Here is a 15,023-nt window from a genome sequence, read left to right as displayed (position 1 = left end):
CTCAAGAAATCATGGGCAGACAGAGAAAGACAAGTATCGTATGATCTTGCTTTTATGTGGAATCTAAAAAAATGGTATAAATGAACTTATGAGCTTAGTTACAAAACAGAAATGAGTCATAGATGTAGAAAACAAATTTATGGCAGGGGGGATAAATTGGAAGATTGGGATTGACACATACACGGTGCTACATGTATATAAACTAGATAACTAAAAAGGACCTACTATATAGCACAGGAAACTCTGTTCAATATTCTGTAATAACCTATATGGGAAAAGAATCTAAAAAAGCAATGTATATGTGTATATGGGTAACCGATTCACTTAGCTGTATACCTGAAACTAACATGATATTGTAAATCAACTATTATCCAAAAAAATAAAAGTAAATAATGAAAACTTAAATAATGGGGAGGCATAAATTAGGAGTTTGGGATTAACATATACACACTACTATATATAAAATAGATAATTAATAAGTATCCACTGTATAGCACAGGGAACTCTACTCAATGTTCCATAGTAACCTATAAGGGGAAAGAATCTGAATAAAAAGATAAATATGTAAGTATAAGTGAATCACTTTGCTGTATACCTGAAACTAACACAACGTTGTAGATCAACTATATTTCAATTTAAATTAAAAAAGAGGTAACAGATTAGCTATAAAAGGTTGTGAGCCTAGAGGAATGATCACATCTCTGATAGAAATCAGAAAATTAAGGGGAAGATTCTGGGTTGGGAAGCATACTGAACATTTATTGCTTGCCCTCTGGAAACCTTGATGAATCTTAGCCAGAGTGATACAGGTGGAGAGAACGGCACCCCAACTCTAGTGGCGGGTGTGGCTGCAAAACCTTTCAGAGTCCTGGGTCTCAGTGATCAGCTCAGGAATTGGCCCATCCTGACCAAAGCCATGTAGATGCTCAGTTGCATCTTCTTAGAGCTTTTGAGGAAGAGGCAGTATCCTGCAGAGTATCCTGCAGAGCTTTACCCCACAGGAGATAAGCCTGGAACTGTGGTAAGCATTCTGCCATGCATGTTAATTAATATTAGGTTTTGCTCAGAGACAGAAACCTTTACAATAATTTAAATAAGATACATGTGTATTTTTTCTTATATGAATGCAGTAAGCAATTCAGGGAGGCTGTGTGGTGGCTCCATGGTCAGCAGAGCATGGTTTCTCTCTGCTCTGTTGTTCTTGACTACACGGATGGTTCCAGACAGATGCTTGAGTTTTCAGGCTGTAGGGAAAAGGGAGATGGTGAAGAGGGATCCTTCAAGAACAACTTTCTGAAAATTGCTCATGACGTTTCTGCCACCTGTATGCCACTGGCCACACTACCATGCTTAACTGCAACAGAGGCATGGATATGTGGTCTTTACCTCAGGAGGCTGTTCCCAGCCACAGGTGAGAGGTTTTATGATAAAGGAAGAAAAGGGGAAACAGCTGTGGGTGGACAATGAGCTCTCTCTGCTGCTCCCTGCCAACGGAGAGCCTGACTATAAATCGAGTCTGCTCTGAAGGAGCAGAGTTGAAAGATGAGACTAAATCAATCCTGTCCCAGTGATAGCTTTGAACCCCTGGATCAAGCTGTACCTGAAGCCAAAATACCCCTGCTACTTAAGCCAATAACTCTCCCTTCTTTCCTTATTCCCTCCCTTCTTCATTCCTTCATTTCTGTTTTTCTTCCTTCTTTCTCATTCTCCTTTTTAACTGAAAAAAAATCTCGACTGGTACAGAAAGGAGGATTTCCCCCAAGCAGCATATAAGATCACCTTTATTTCTTTGTTCTCTCAAGCTCTCCATTCCTCTCACAGTTACTCAGAAAGGCAACTGAATTTTCCCTTGTATCTCCTAAGGGTCAAATTATGCATCTCCATGCTCTATTTCCTTTCAGCCTAAAGGAGAGGGAGCTGCTGATGTTTCTTAGAACTTGCCTTTTGGGGATTGGATTAAAAATTTAAAAATATGTTGGCTTGTAAATCTCTACTAAAACTCATAAGCTGTAAATCTCAGCTCAACCTATTCTAGGTATTTTTACTTATTTTTAGCAAATGCTCCTTGGAATTCTTTCCCTATTTAGTAAAAACTCCTCTGTCCAATATCTTGGCTGCATACCCACATCCTCTTCCTCAATTCTGACTTTTATTAACATTACTAGCATCTGTGAGAATTAGAGCTTAATGGATTGGTTTCTGTTGATCTGAGAACCCTGCCATAATAGATCTTGTTTTAAAGGATTCCAAACAGTTACTTGGTCAGCAATCCAGCCTTTTTTTTTTTAAAGTAACTTTGCTAGTAGAATGAATTTGCCCAGCCTGTTCCCTTGGCATCTCTTTTTCTGGGTCTTTCCTTTGAAGCAGACAATCCAAAACATTAGGTTTGGAGGTTTTTTTCTATCAGATTCTGAAAGCACGGTTTTCACTTAAATTATTATGCGTCTCTGTCCTTACTTATATCAGTAAAGTGATTAGGAGTGTCTACCAACTGCAATTCTCAGGCTATGAAATCTGGATTTTTGAATTTAAATTATACCACAGCACCATATGGCTGAGGAGAGAGGAGTGCTCAATTTCTTATCTAACTGAGAGTTCTTCTCACGCAAGGGAAATTGCCGTCACAGTCCAAGTTTTCCCCGGCTCTCCGAGGTTTAGTATTACTGCTGCCTCCCAAAGCGCATGCGCATAGGATTTTCTGAAGCGGCTCAGAGAAAAGTTGCTGCAAAACACAGCGACGAGGAGAGCTCCCTCGAGTCCGCCGTTGCCCGTCTTCTCACTGATGCTGACGAGGCCACGAGGCCAAGTTCTGGAAATGGGAGCACTCTGGGTGTCCTTCACTTAAGAGCATTAAAAAATGTATTTAACTTGAGGCGTATTCAGAACTTCATTCCTTTCCCCGAGGGCATGGTGAGCAGGGGCTACCGGGCTAATGCAATTATGTGTGGGAGCACCACGGAGACCCCTAAAGCTTCTGAAGCACAAGGTCAAATGCTCCGAAAGTCTAGGTGTGTCGGGGGATGCGGCTGATTTATGATTATGAGGACTCTTCTCTCTGAATCTGTCATGAATTAATGGGACTCGGGAGCTACACATCCTCTTTAGGATTATAAATGGCATCCTGACGTTTTAGACTCGGCCACCTTTCTCTCATGCCCGATATTAGGGGACACTTGACTGCCTACTGAGACGGTGACCTTGTACTTCCTTCCCTCAAGTCAGCGTCAGGACTATTGCAGACAACTCAGGGGTGATCGCTCTTATTTACCTGGCACAGGAACCAAGCCGGGTCCTTGGCATTGGATACCTCCTCCCGTCCTCCGAACCCGTGCTCCCCACGTGCCCTTTGCTCCTGGTGGCCGACCTGGCTGGCTGACATCCCCGTGGCTCCTGCGCTCTGCCTTTTAGCTGGGGTTGTCCATCGGTGAGTGCAGGCAGGGAGGTTGGGGTGTCTGTTTCCCTGGCCTTCTTTCTGTGGCATCAGCAGTGCTTACACACCTACACAGCTCCTGCCACGTGGCCTTCTCCCCTCTGATCTCTGGTAACCTCTCTTACTCCCTGCCCCTCTGGGTTCCCTGCCGTCGCTGGCCCTGAGTATTACACCACCCAATGGTGTTTTCCCTTTACCTGCCCACACTTATGTAAATAATATATTTCTTAAACTCTCCACATTTCTGCTTCAGTGTGCTCTGGGTTTCTTGCTGGAAGCCTGTGTGTTAAAACAGCATTGTCTTGATTTGTCTGATCTCCCTTCTGCCTCTTCCACCTGCTCTGACTCAGTCTTTCCTCTTGCTGCTGCTGCTGCTAAGTCGCTTCAGTGGTGTCCGACTCTATGCGACCCCATAGACGGCAGCTCACCAGGCTCCCCCGTCCTTGGGATTCTCCAGGTAAGAACACTGGAGTGGGTTGCCATTTCCTTCTCCAATGCGTGAAAGTGAAAAGTGAAAGTGAAGTCGCTCAGTTGTGTCTGACTCTTTGCGACCCCATGGACTGCAGCCCACCAGGCTCCTCCGTCCATGGGATTTTCCAGGCAAGAGTACTGAAGGGGGGTGCCATTGCCTTCTCTGAGTCTTTCCTCTTAAGTGTCTGTAAAAGGCCACCATCTATGTTTGCTTGTGCTTATTTGCTTAATGCACTTGCTTCAGCTCATTTTCAGAAGGATGTGATGATATGCATGTTGGTTGGTCATGCCCCCGGGCTGACTTGCCTCTGCCTACTTAAGATGCACTGTATCTTTAGGTCACCCACACAACCTTTTAAAGAAATCGGGGGGAACCTGCAATCTGGCTCTTCCCTGACATGAAGACAACCTCTAAAGATATATCTTATTAAAGTCAGTCCTTTAAAATAGAATTTAACTGAAACTTTTTGGCATGACTATAACCTCAGAAATATAATATGTACTTGCCTGGTGACACTGAAGTGTCTACTATTTTGGTTAGTACAGATTTCACTTTGATTCTTTTGAGATAATTGTCTTTTTAAGATGGAAATTTCTTTTTTTCTCTTTTTTTAAAAAAAATATTTATTTGTTTGGTTGCATTGGGTCTTGATTGCAGCACACAGGCTCTTCACCGGGCTGAGGGGCTCTTCATCGTGGTATGGGGGGCTTCTCTCCCTAGCTTTGGCACGCGTGCCCCAGGGTGCACAGGTTCTGTAGTTGCCCCACGGGGGCAATCTTAGTTCCCCGACCAGGGGATGTGGGATCTTAGTTCCCCGACCAGGGATGGAACCTGGGTCCCCTGCATTGCAAGGCAGCTTCTTAACCACTGGACCACCAGGGAAGTCTCTAAGGTGAAAATTTCCTAGGTAGCCATTGCCCTATCGGAAAAAAATGCTGGCAAGAAAAATGCCAATGTACCACACTTGTGATAAAAAAAATAATCCAGCTATGAGTACTAATTTTTAGGCTATTCAACATTGGGAAACGTTATTCAGGACTCAAGTAGATACAGCATAATTTTTAGTACAAGAAAAGTATAGGGTGCCTTCAGATAATGTTAGAATGTCTTGAATCCTTGGTATTCTGATGATGGCTTTGGTCCAGAACTAACTTTTACCCAAATGAGCAAAGGAGATGTGGCAGTTGTCATAAACGGCCCACTCACTTTCCCATCCCCCCGCCCCTTCCCCTCCCACAGAGGTGGTCTGCTGCTCCTGTGGAGAACCCCTCTACTCACACAAAGTTCCCCCTTGCCTGCATCTCTCTGCCAGTGGCATGGGTGGGGCCTGGTGAGGAGGGTGCCCTCATAGCAACCTTCACCCACACAGGGACAGGAGCTGGAGGATGAATGTCCACATCTCTTTATCCCTTTGGGAGAAGGGACGGTTCTGAGATGTGTGCTGTGCAGGCACCAGCGGTTCTCCAGAAGGACTGAAACTCAGTAACAGCAGTAACATCCTTGTGAGCAGACCCTTTATTGGCTTTCCTCCTGTTACTGTCTCACTTCCCACCTCTTTCTGTGCTTCTGTGATTGCCTCCCGAATAAATGGCTTGTACCCAAAATCTTGTCTCAGGCACTGACTTTTGGGAGCATACATTTAGGACAGGATGCTCCAGAAAGACAACGAGAGATGAGACCCACAGAAGAAGAGACCGGGCCATTCCTAGCTTCAAGAGAATTGTGTCTTTTCCATTCTTCTGAATTCTCTCTTATGAACTATTGAGAACACTGGCTGTTTCTAATCAACTCTATAAATCTCTACTATCTACGCATGCAGGGAAGGAAGACTTGATAAATATTTGATAATAATGACAGTTCTAAGATTATGCTATTTATGGTAACCATTACCCTAGTGAAGGGATATAATTATTGCAAAAGGGCAAATCAAGTTCTGCATTTTGTGAAAGGTAAGTGCCATCAGTCCTCTCTGAGTCATCTCTAAAAGCTAAAAAAAGAACCAGCGTCTTCCTCTGATGAGCACTGTTGGGGGTGGTAAGGTTATGCAATTGTGTTCAAAGCAAACTGAATTTCTTCTCAGGTGACTTGGCAGTTTTTCACATTCCTCCACTCATGTTGAGGGCCTAAGTGGATTGATTGTAACATCTCTGTGTATTTCCATAGACAACAAGACTGTTTCACCAAATGTACACTGAAGGTCTATCTTTGCATGTACAGCTCAGTCTTAGCATTTTAAAAAATGTTTATTCTTTTTTTAAATTTAGTTTGCCAGGTCTCAGTTGTGGCATGCAGGATCTTTAGTTGCAGCACGAGGGATCTAGTTCCTTGGCCAGGGATTGACCCCAGGCCCCCTGCACTGGGAGCTCAGAGTCTTAGGCACTGGACCTCCAGGGAAGTTCCCAGACTTAGCCTTTAGAACTGGCTGCAGACCTTTATAAACCTTATTGGAAGGAGTCCACACCAAACATAAATGGTGGAGAATTCAGTGGAGAAAACAATGATGAAACAAAAAGTATGTGCGTTATTTTGCTCTTAGCAACCTTCCAAATTCTGGCCTTTATTCTTTGACTTATCATCTGCCCACTCTTTGGTGAGATGAATAGTTTTCTGCATATTATTTTAGGAATTTTTTTTCACCCATGAATTACTCACTAACATTCATCATATAGTAGAAGAGTGAAAAGTCACACCCAGGATAATATCAGACAATTTCTTCGTCTAGCTAATATTAATGAAATTGAATAGGGTTGCTCCAAAATTCATTGGGAATCATCATTCACTGTCCTGTGATGCATTTAATCAGATCCAGTTGTGCAAAGATTACGTTACACATCTCCACAGGAGGAAAGTTATGGTAGAAAGACAATCTTCCAGGCTGTACACAATAGGACAAAATATGTGATAAGGGCTCTTGGAAACCCAAGCAGGTTGGCTTCCTTTAAAAACGTCAAACTTCATTTAAAAACATCAGGCTTGAATGTAGCCCATCTTTGCAAAACATGGTAAAGTGCTCTTTCCAATGATCACACATTTCATCCTTCAAAATATATTTTCTGGTACATTCTTTTTCATATTCTTTCCATTATGGTTTATCCTAGGATATTGAATATAGTTCCCTGTGCTATACAGTAGGGCTTTGTTGTCTGTGCATGCTAAATGTCAGTTTGTGTCTACCAACCCCAAACTCCCAGCCCATCCCTCTCCTTCCCCCAAAAAGTATTCTTGATTTATTTTCGAAACCATCATCCTAAGCATATTTAGTTAGGCATCACTTGCAAATAAGCTAATGGGGTAGCAGCACAAAATGCAGAGACAACTACAATTATCTCTTAATTACACACAGCAGGCTCCCAATGTGTGTCACCCTTCCAAGGATACTTAACGAGAAACAAAGAAAGTCAAGCTAACCAGTTAGAGAGCCCACACGGGCTGCCTGATGACAGGTTTCCTCTGAGACGCTGCGGGGCAGGGATGCAGCCGCAGCAACTGCCACCAGGAAGAGCTTGCAGATCGAGAAAATAACCCGACCGAATCTGATGATTCTATTCACACGGATGGACCTGAGGAACTAGGAGAGACGATGAGATAATCCCATCAGCAAATCAATGGTTTTCCCAGGAGCTCTAGCCCTCTACATATGAATAAGGGAATTTCAGACAACCCACCTCGGGTTGTGTCAGTCAGGGCGGTGTTATATCTTCCTTGAGCAAGAATCAATATCTCCTTGTTACTATGAGATCCTATATTCAGGAGGGGAAATGGTCTAAGACCAGAAATATGTCAAACAAAGTCCATTTCATCTCCAGGGGAGATTGATGAAATGGGGAAAAGCCTATCCATGAATTAGTCAATGAAAGTTTATGGCATGACTATTAGTTGCTGGCACTGTCCACAGTAAGGTTAAGGGACTTCCTTGGTGGTCCAGTGGTTAAGAATCCACCTGCCAATGCAGGGAACTCACGTTCAGTCCCTGGCTGGGAACCTTCTAAGATGCCACGTGCTGTGGGGCAACCCGTGTGCCGCGGCTACTGAGCCCACGCTGCAAGGAAGAGCCCACGGCAACTACTGAGACCTGAAGCAGCCCAAAATAAGACAACAACAAAGCACCAAAGGGAGGTTAATCCAAAGCTCACGTGTACTCTGTTTTTTCACACATTCTGAAACAAAGCTGCGGTGGGGAGTAGCACCCAGCCTCCGTGGATGGTGCACATGTGAGGTGGATAGACTGACTGAGGGTGGTAATAATTATTCGCAGTGTCTACATCTCGTGCCAGACAACAAAGGATGCTCATAAGCTTTCTTTGCTTTGATTCGTACCGCAACTCATGAAATGAATTGGAAAACACATTCACCCCTTTCTGCAAATGAGAAAGCCTCTTGCTCCATGGTCTAGAAATTTCTAATTGCTGTGGGAAAGGAAGTACCCAGTGCACACCCTTTATGACACTGACTGCTGGGGGAGGTTACTGGAGTGGATAAGCAGAGGTTTCTAAAGCTGGGCCTGAGGACAGTCGTCTTACCCTCAGACTCAGCTCCGTTTGGGAAGTTTCAATTAGCCACCAATTAGCCCCACTTGAACCTCCAGTCCTGCTACATCCTCTATTTTCACAGAACATCCTTGCATCTTGAATTCAGCCAATCACATCACACCTCTCTCTTTGTTCATTCTCTCTTCTACTACCCCAGTGGGCCCAGGCCTGGTTTTATAGCAGAGTCACCTGCTGAGTTTATTATCAATTCAGTCCTTGGGCTCCATCCACTACAGACCCGTTGAATCAAAGATTCCTCCTGCAGTCTGTGACTAGAACTGCTTTTGCTGTTTGGAAATGCTGACTAGACTCTGTGCTCCTCTGGGGCTTTGCTTTGTCTTTTTCATTTTTATGATTCAGTCTGATACATTTCACTTTCACTGATATTGTCTAAGTAATATTCTAATCAAGAGTTGGAATGTTGGAGGGAGTTCCCTGGTGGTCCAGTGGTTAGGAGTCTGAGCTTCCACTGCTGGGTGTACGGGTTCTATTCCTGGTCAGGGAACTAAAATCCTGCATGCCACATGGTGCAGTCAAAGGAAAAGAAAAAAAAAAGAATTGGAATATTGGAACAAAGTTAACTGGTCAACCTAAAGGGACAGTAAACTTAGGTGTGTGTTTGATTATCCTTGCGACTTTTCTGTATTTGGCATTTTCAACACAAAACGCTAGAGGAGAAAAGATATGATTAGCTAAACAATTACTGACAAATTTGATGCAATTAACTGAAAACAGTTTAAAAAAACAAGGTGAATTGGGCTTCAATACTAAATTAACTGTATAGCACATGGAACTATACTCAGTACTTTGTGATAACCTATAAGGATGAAGAATCTAAATATATATATATATATATCTCTCTGAATCACTTTGCTGTACACTTAAAACTAATGCAACTATACTTCAAGAAAAGTACTAAATTAATTATTGAATAAAGGAATTAATGATCTGATCTCTGACCTTTTATTTTTTATTCAGAAGAAAACATTGAAAGTGAGAACTCTCAGATGGCGAATTTGTTACCAGGAAGACCTTTGAAAAAATGGAGGCACTGGGAACTAAAAACTAGTTTTTCTTCTTAGTTGCATCATTGAAACTTGCAACCAATTAATTTCCTCCAAATATACCCATTCTATAATATCCTCTTATTAGAAACCTGTTTCTGTTTTCATTTTCAGTGAACACTCCATTGTCTGTGCAATAGACAGAAAGCAATGCTGTGGACCAATAAAAGCAGCGAGGTGACAGACCATGAGAGGTACTGGCTGGTTATACTGTTCCCTTCTGGTTACCCTCAGAGCCCACCGTCCTTTTCTGCAGAGGCCTTCACTCATGAGATGTCATCCTTTGTATCATGCACCCCCACTGTCTAGGCCACATCAGATTGGACTATTGATGGGGTCCAGGTCCAAAGATGGCCAAAAGTTAGCAATCTTCCAGGTGGCCTGGATCTGTCCTGGTTCATGACTGGCTAGTCTGAGGATGTTAAAGGATGGGACACCCAGTGACATACAGCAAGAGGAGGGTAGCATGGAACCAGGGATATAATAAAGAGATGCCTCTAAGTGCGGATGCTGTCACAGGAAGAGAAGGGAGTCAGTTGACAATGGCTGCAGCAGTAGAAGCAAAAGCAGAAAATTATTGATCAAATTCTTGGTCTCAGGGGTCAGGAACCCTTCCTGAACTTGCTTAGGCAAAAAGGAGAAATTTATTGGCTGACAGAGCTATGAAGATTGGGGATGTGGTTAGGTAGGATGAGAAGCAAGAATTGATCCCAACCAGAATTTTTTTTTTTGTCTTGTAAGCTTGTTTCCATTGTGTCTAGTGTGTTTCATTTTCTCTATTTTTCAATGGGCATCATCATTGTAGGGAGAGGGGACATCGTAGTAGCTCTACCACGAAAACATTTTAGGGAGAGGCTAAAACCATCACTGGACAAATCAGTGTGGCTAGGGGGGCTGTGTATTGTGGTTGACAGTCTTCATGGTTTCCACAAGAGAAAAAACAGACCTTCAAGAGAAAGAGGGTAAATTTCCCCAAAGAAGGGAGAGAAACTGGGTAGAGTCATTCATTGATACCCACCGTAGTAGCCATAATGGCAGACTGTTAGAGAAGGAATCACTGGACACCTACTTCTGAGCACAAACTGAATCCCTAGGATTCAGTTATGTCATCAGAGCAGCTCCTGATCTCCTAGTGAGACAGGCCTGGGACTGGGACCCTTTGCTGCAGTGCTTGTACCTGGATACACCTCTCCTCCAGCAACAAAATACGAAGAAGCTGCACGGGACTAAAAATAACTGTGTGCATGTGCCCTTGGGGCAAATTCATTGGAGCAAATTCTGGACACAAAGGATACAAAGAGACCAAAAACCTCAGCCTCCATTTTTGAGGAGCCTAGGACAAAAACAGGGCTTTGGGGAGCAAAACAAGAGGACTATGCAGGCCCCCTGCACACGCCGGGGTGGGCAGACCACCTAAGCCACCCCTCCAGCTCAACCCCTGGGCACACACCTACCCTCACCCTGTGTAAGGAACAAGATTGCTCCACCTTGGGGAGTGAGAGAGCAATTTCTATGGATAAAGAAGGCCAAAAACCCTGGTTGGTGACACATAGAGATTTTTACGTGTATTAGCCAGCTATCACCATAATAAGCTGCATAACAAGCATTCCAAAGATCTCAGTGGCTTACAACAAACATTTATTTCTCATTCATGAACTGGGGTTTAGCAGGGATGACTGCTTTATACTTGGATCCTGGTCTGCTCTGAGTGTCTCCCTGTCCTGGGATAAGTGCTATCTGGCACATGTTCTTTTCATGATGAAAGTCAAAAGCCCAAGAGATCAAGCCAAACTCGGCACTAATATTTTTACATGCCTCTGCCCCTACTTGCATCACGTCTGTCAACATTCCTTCATCCATGCCCATCATCAGGACCAGAGGAGCTCCACAGAGGTGAGGAAGAGAAAGTGGATACTTGGCGGGAAAAGAAGAAAATCTACCATTATCCTGAATGGCATTGAATGACATTCTAGGAGGTCTGATGAAATTGTTTCTTAAGTTTTCTTCTTTTTCTGTATATTTATTTAGTGGATGTATATCTCAGTTCAGAAATCCAAATGTTGAAATAAATTATATTTTCTCTAATGTGACTTCATTCTATTTGGAGCCTCCATTCAAGAGGCTGAAACTTGACCTCCTTGAATTCAGAATTATCTGTCTCTATCTTTTTCACAATCAAATTTAGATCCTTGGGGTGGGGGTGTTATGTAAATGCTATCAAAACAGCATCTGGAGAGCATCTGGTCTTTGAGGTATCTTTCTGTACAGACTCCCACTGAAATGTTCGTCTGTCTCTGACGTCAGTCCCTGCCAGTGACTACCAGGAGGTCACGTCTATGGCTTGCTTCGCATGAGAATCATTCAGCTGCTTCTGGCCACAGTGGGCTTCATGAGGACAGGAGAACCCAAGTGCACAAGACTCTCCCCAGGTGTCTGTAGATAGATTGTGCCGCTACGGCTCTGGGCCGCTCCAGTCACATGGTCAGCAGAGACCAGGTAGCCGCCCCTTGGTCCTTCAAATCTACCTTAAGTTTGCTGCCCATTGGGGGCCCTGGAAAAAGCGTACAAAGCCACAATCTTGAAGACTTGCCATTTTCCAAATATTTAATTAGTCCCCGAATTTCTTCCTTTCAGCCTATCAAGCAGTCTTTCCCAACTCTGAAGAAATTCTAGTCTACTCAGCAACCTCCCCTCAACTCAGTTCTATTCTCAACCATGGAATTTCTCTGTCTCCTCTGAGGGTGGGCTCTCTGTCCTCTCCTGCCACATAACAGGGCCAAGGACTTTGGAAACCCAAGCCAGGAAAAGGCCACATTTCAGCTGTCTACCAGGCTCTGCCTAGAGGCAGGGAGTTCAAAACAGCCTAACTGCCTAAAGAGGAAGGGACTTAGGGAAAAGAGAATGACTGGGGGAAAATATCTTAAAAATGTGACCTTTACTACATTTACAAACTGAGATCCACTGATCATGCATCAGTTCTTAGGAATTTGAAGGGAATATTGATAAAAATCCAACAGTACACTTTCATAAGTCATATATGTTAGCCTTTAAGTGGATTTTGGTACTTCCATTAAGATAAGGATTTGTTCGACACAGTGGGAAATCACAATATTTCTAACTAAAAAGCAAATGTATTTACGTTATGAAAATAAGGTTCGGGACTTCCCTGATGCTCCACTGGGTCCAGACTCCATGCTCCCAAAGCAGGGAGCCTGGGTTCAATCCCTGATCAGGGAACTAGATCCCTCAAGCCTCAGCTAAGAGCCCACATGCCACAACCAAGACTCGGTGCAGCCAAATAAATAAATAATAAATAAACATTTTTTAAAAGTTTTGAAATAATAATAAAAAAGAAAATAAGGTTTAAGAGGAACTAGAAAGTTGTCCAAAATCCCTGTTACTTTCCCTGTGACAAGCTGGAAATGGTGGTCATTCTCTTGCAGAATATGAAACAATGGCCTAAAGAATTCCTCATTATCCACCCCAACTGCTAAACTTGCTATCACACACCGTCTATTGAATCACAGAGTGTTTAAATATTTTGGTATAAATATATGGTAGTTTAGTCAATAAATCTTGTCCGACTCTCGAGACCCCATGGACTGTAGCCCATCAGGCTCCTCTGTCCATGGGATTTCCCAGGCAAGAGTACTGGAGTGAGTTCCCACTTCCTTCTCCAGGGGAATCTTCCCAACCCAGGGATTAAACCTGGGTCTCCTGCATTGCAGGCAGATTCTTTGCCAACTGAGCCATCAGGGAAGATGCTGTTCTTTGGTGGACTCTTCTGGGGATATTTGATCAGCTAATGAGACAACTCCGCATTTTCCCAGGAACAACTCTCATCTTAACAGCCGGTTCTCCAGCCACCATAGTCTTTCTGTGTAAGTTCATCTCTGGCTGTGCTATCTGAACCAGCGCCACATACCAGCTCTACACTTGTCAGTCTTCTGGGCATCTGGGGCTGAAATTGAAAGATGAGTCTGTTTCTTGGCTGAACCTTCAGGTTCCAGGAAGCAGATGAAGCTGCTTTGGGGAGAGAACGTGGAAGATATCTTTACTGAATGTGTCCTCCTATTTTGTCATCGCCAAGTCCTTTCTCTCCCGAGGCTGTGTGTCTTGCAGTCTCCAGGCCTTTGAGACTCCGCACTGTCTCAAAGCCCCCTCCTCTGTGAACTTGAGCTAATCTAATTTTATTTCTCTTGTTTGCAACCAAAGAACTTTAACAAACACACTTTTTCTTTTGCTGAGGTCAGTTAAACCAGAACCTTATTTATATCAACACAGGACTTAATTAAGCTGAGTGGATAACAGCATCAAGAAGAACTTGGATAACCAGAAATAGCTGTTCATAGTTCCTTTAAAGGAAACGAGAACATAGCAGTGGCTATGTGTTGAGTCACAAAGCCCCAGTCTATAATTCTGCGCACATCAAACCGCCAGTAGCCCCATTTGTTTATATGAGAGCAGGATCCGAAACATTTACGCCCCTGGTTAACGAACATTGTGAACAAAAGGAAGGGGAACTTTTACAGCCTGCAAGGAGCCGCTGAGAGAATACACAAGAGCAAAGTTTTCACTTCAAACCTCAGAAATTTTTGTCATGCTTATTATTTTAGGCTATCAGACTGCCTGCTTTCATGTATTGATATATTGACTTTACAAAAATAAAATCATTTAAAAAAAGTTTGATCACATGTTTCTAGCCATCTGCTTTCTGGTGACTAAGTTGAGGGTTGCAGAAAGCCAAGAAGGGATATACTATCTTTTGTCAACCAAGGCAAAAATAAAATTCACAGATCAAAAATCGGAACCTGGGGGAGGAAGCATCCGGATTTCTCAAATGAGTCAAGAAATATGCAAACTGTAGACCTCTCTCCAACTCTGGAAAAATCTAACTTTGGGAGGGTGAGTTTTGCCTGTTTTGGTAGAAAATTGGGTTGATGGATGTGAGTGCTATAGAAAGTGACTGGAGTTTGAGGGCTCAGATCCAAACTCTCTCTCTCTCTCATCATTCAAGAGAATTTCCTCTTCCTCTGGATCACCTCTTCTAGACGATAAAAATAAAATTAAGTCTTTTTGAGAACCCTTGAAATTTTACCTGATTTTATTTGTTGAGTATTCCATTTAAAGACCTCAGTTCCCTGGTGAAAGGGAAAACACTTGCATTGAAAAAAGCCATATTCCACGATCACATCTCACAGGATCGGCCGACAAGAGCGTCTGGCAGTTAGCTTTTTATAGAGTGGGGAAACAATCTCTCTTTTGAACCATATTTCTGGCTCTCCAAATTAATGGGACGTCTTTTTCTTGAGGACGTTCTTGGAGTGTAGCAGCAGGGCATTTACTCTTCATTCTCCAACTGCAGAACTTATTTAATTTCTAGTTCCACTAAGTCTGCCCTCGGCCCTTGACCTCCCTTCTCGCTATTAAATTGAGCCCTCAAGTGATTGCTGTGGACAAATGACTTTAGACAAAACTGGAAGGAGGTCGCATTTGTTGCCAGCTCCCTTTTACCTCCCCCATTAGCA

The 15,023-nt window shown here is 43.2% G+C and overlaps 1 long non-coding RNA gene across 2 annotated transcripts; it reads left to right on the top strand.

Annotated features, from left to right (window-relative positions):
* The first annotated feature begins 2,488 nt into the window (after nucleotides 1-2,488).
* LOC123465255 lies at nucleotides 2,489-10,056 on the top strand. Of its 2 annotated transcripts, XR_006640415.1 has the most exons (4): nucleotides 2,489-2,910; nucleotides 3,278-3,424; nucleotides 3,810-3,887; nucleotides 5,272-5,592. It is a non-coding gene; the product is annotated as an uncharacterized LOC123465255 (long non-coding RNA). The 2 variants fall into 2 exon arrangements; XR_006640414.1 differs by lacking the exons at nucleotides 3,810-3,887; nucleotides 5,272-5,592 and adding an exon at nucleotides 9,610-10,056.
* Nucleotides 10,057-15,023: the final 4,967 nt, after the last annotated feature.

The sequence above is a fragment of the Bubalus bubalis genome, chromosome 21, assembly GCF_019923935.1.
Source record: "Bubalus bubalis isolate 160015118507 breed Murrah chromosome 21, NDDB_SH_1, whole genome shotgun sequence".
Lineage (NCBI taxonomy): Eukaryota > Metazoa > Chordata > Mammalia > Artiodactyla > Bovidae > Bubalus > Bubalus bubalis.
Note: the sequence above shows the minus strand (reverse complement) of the source record. Positions and strands in the feature narration are given on the sequence as shown.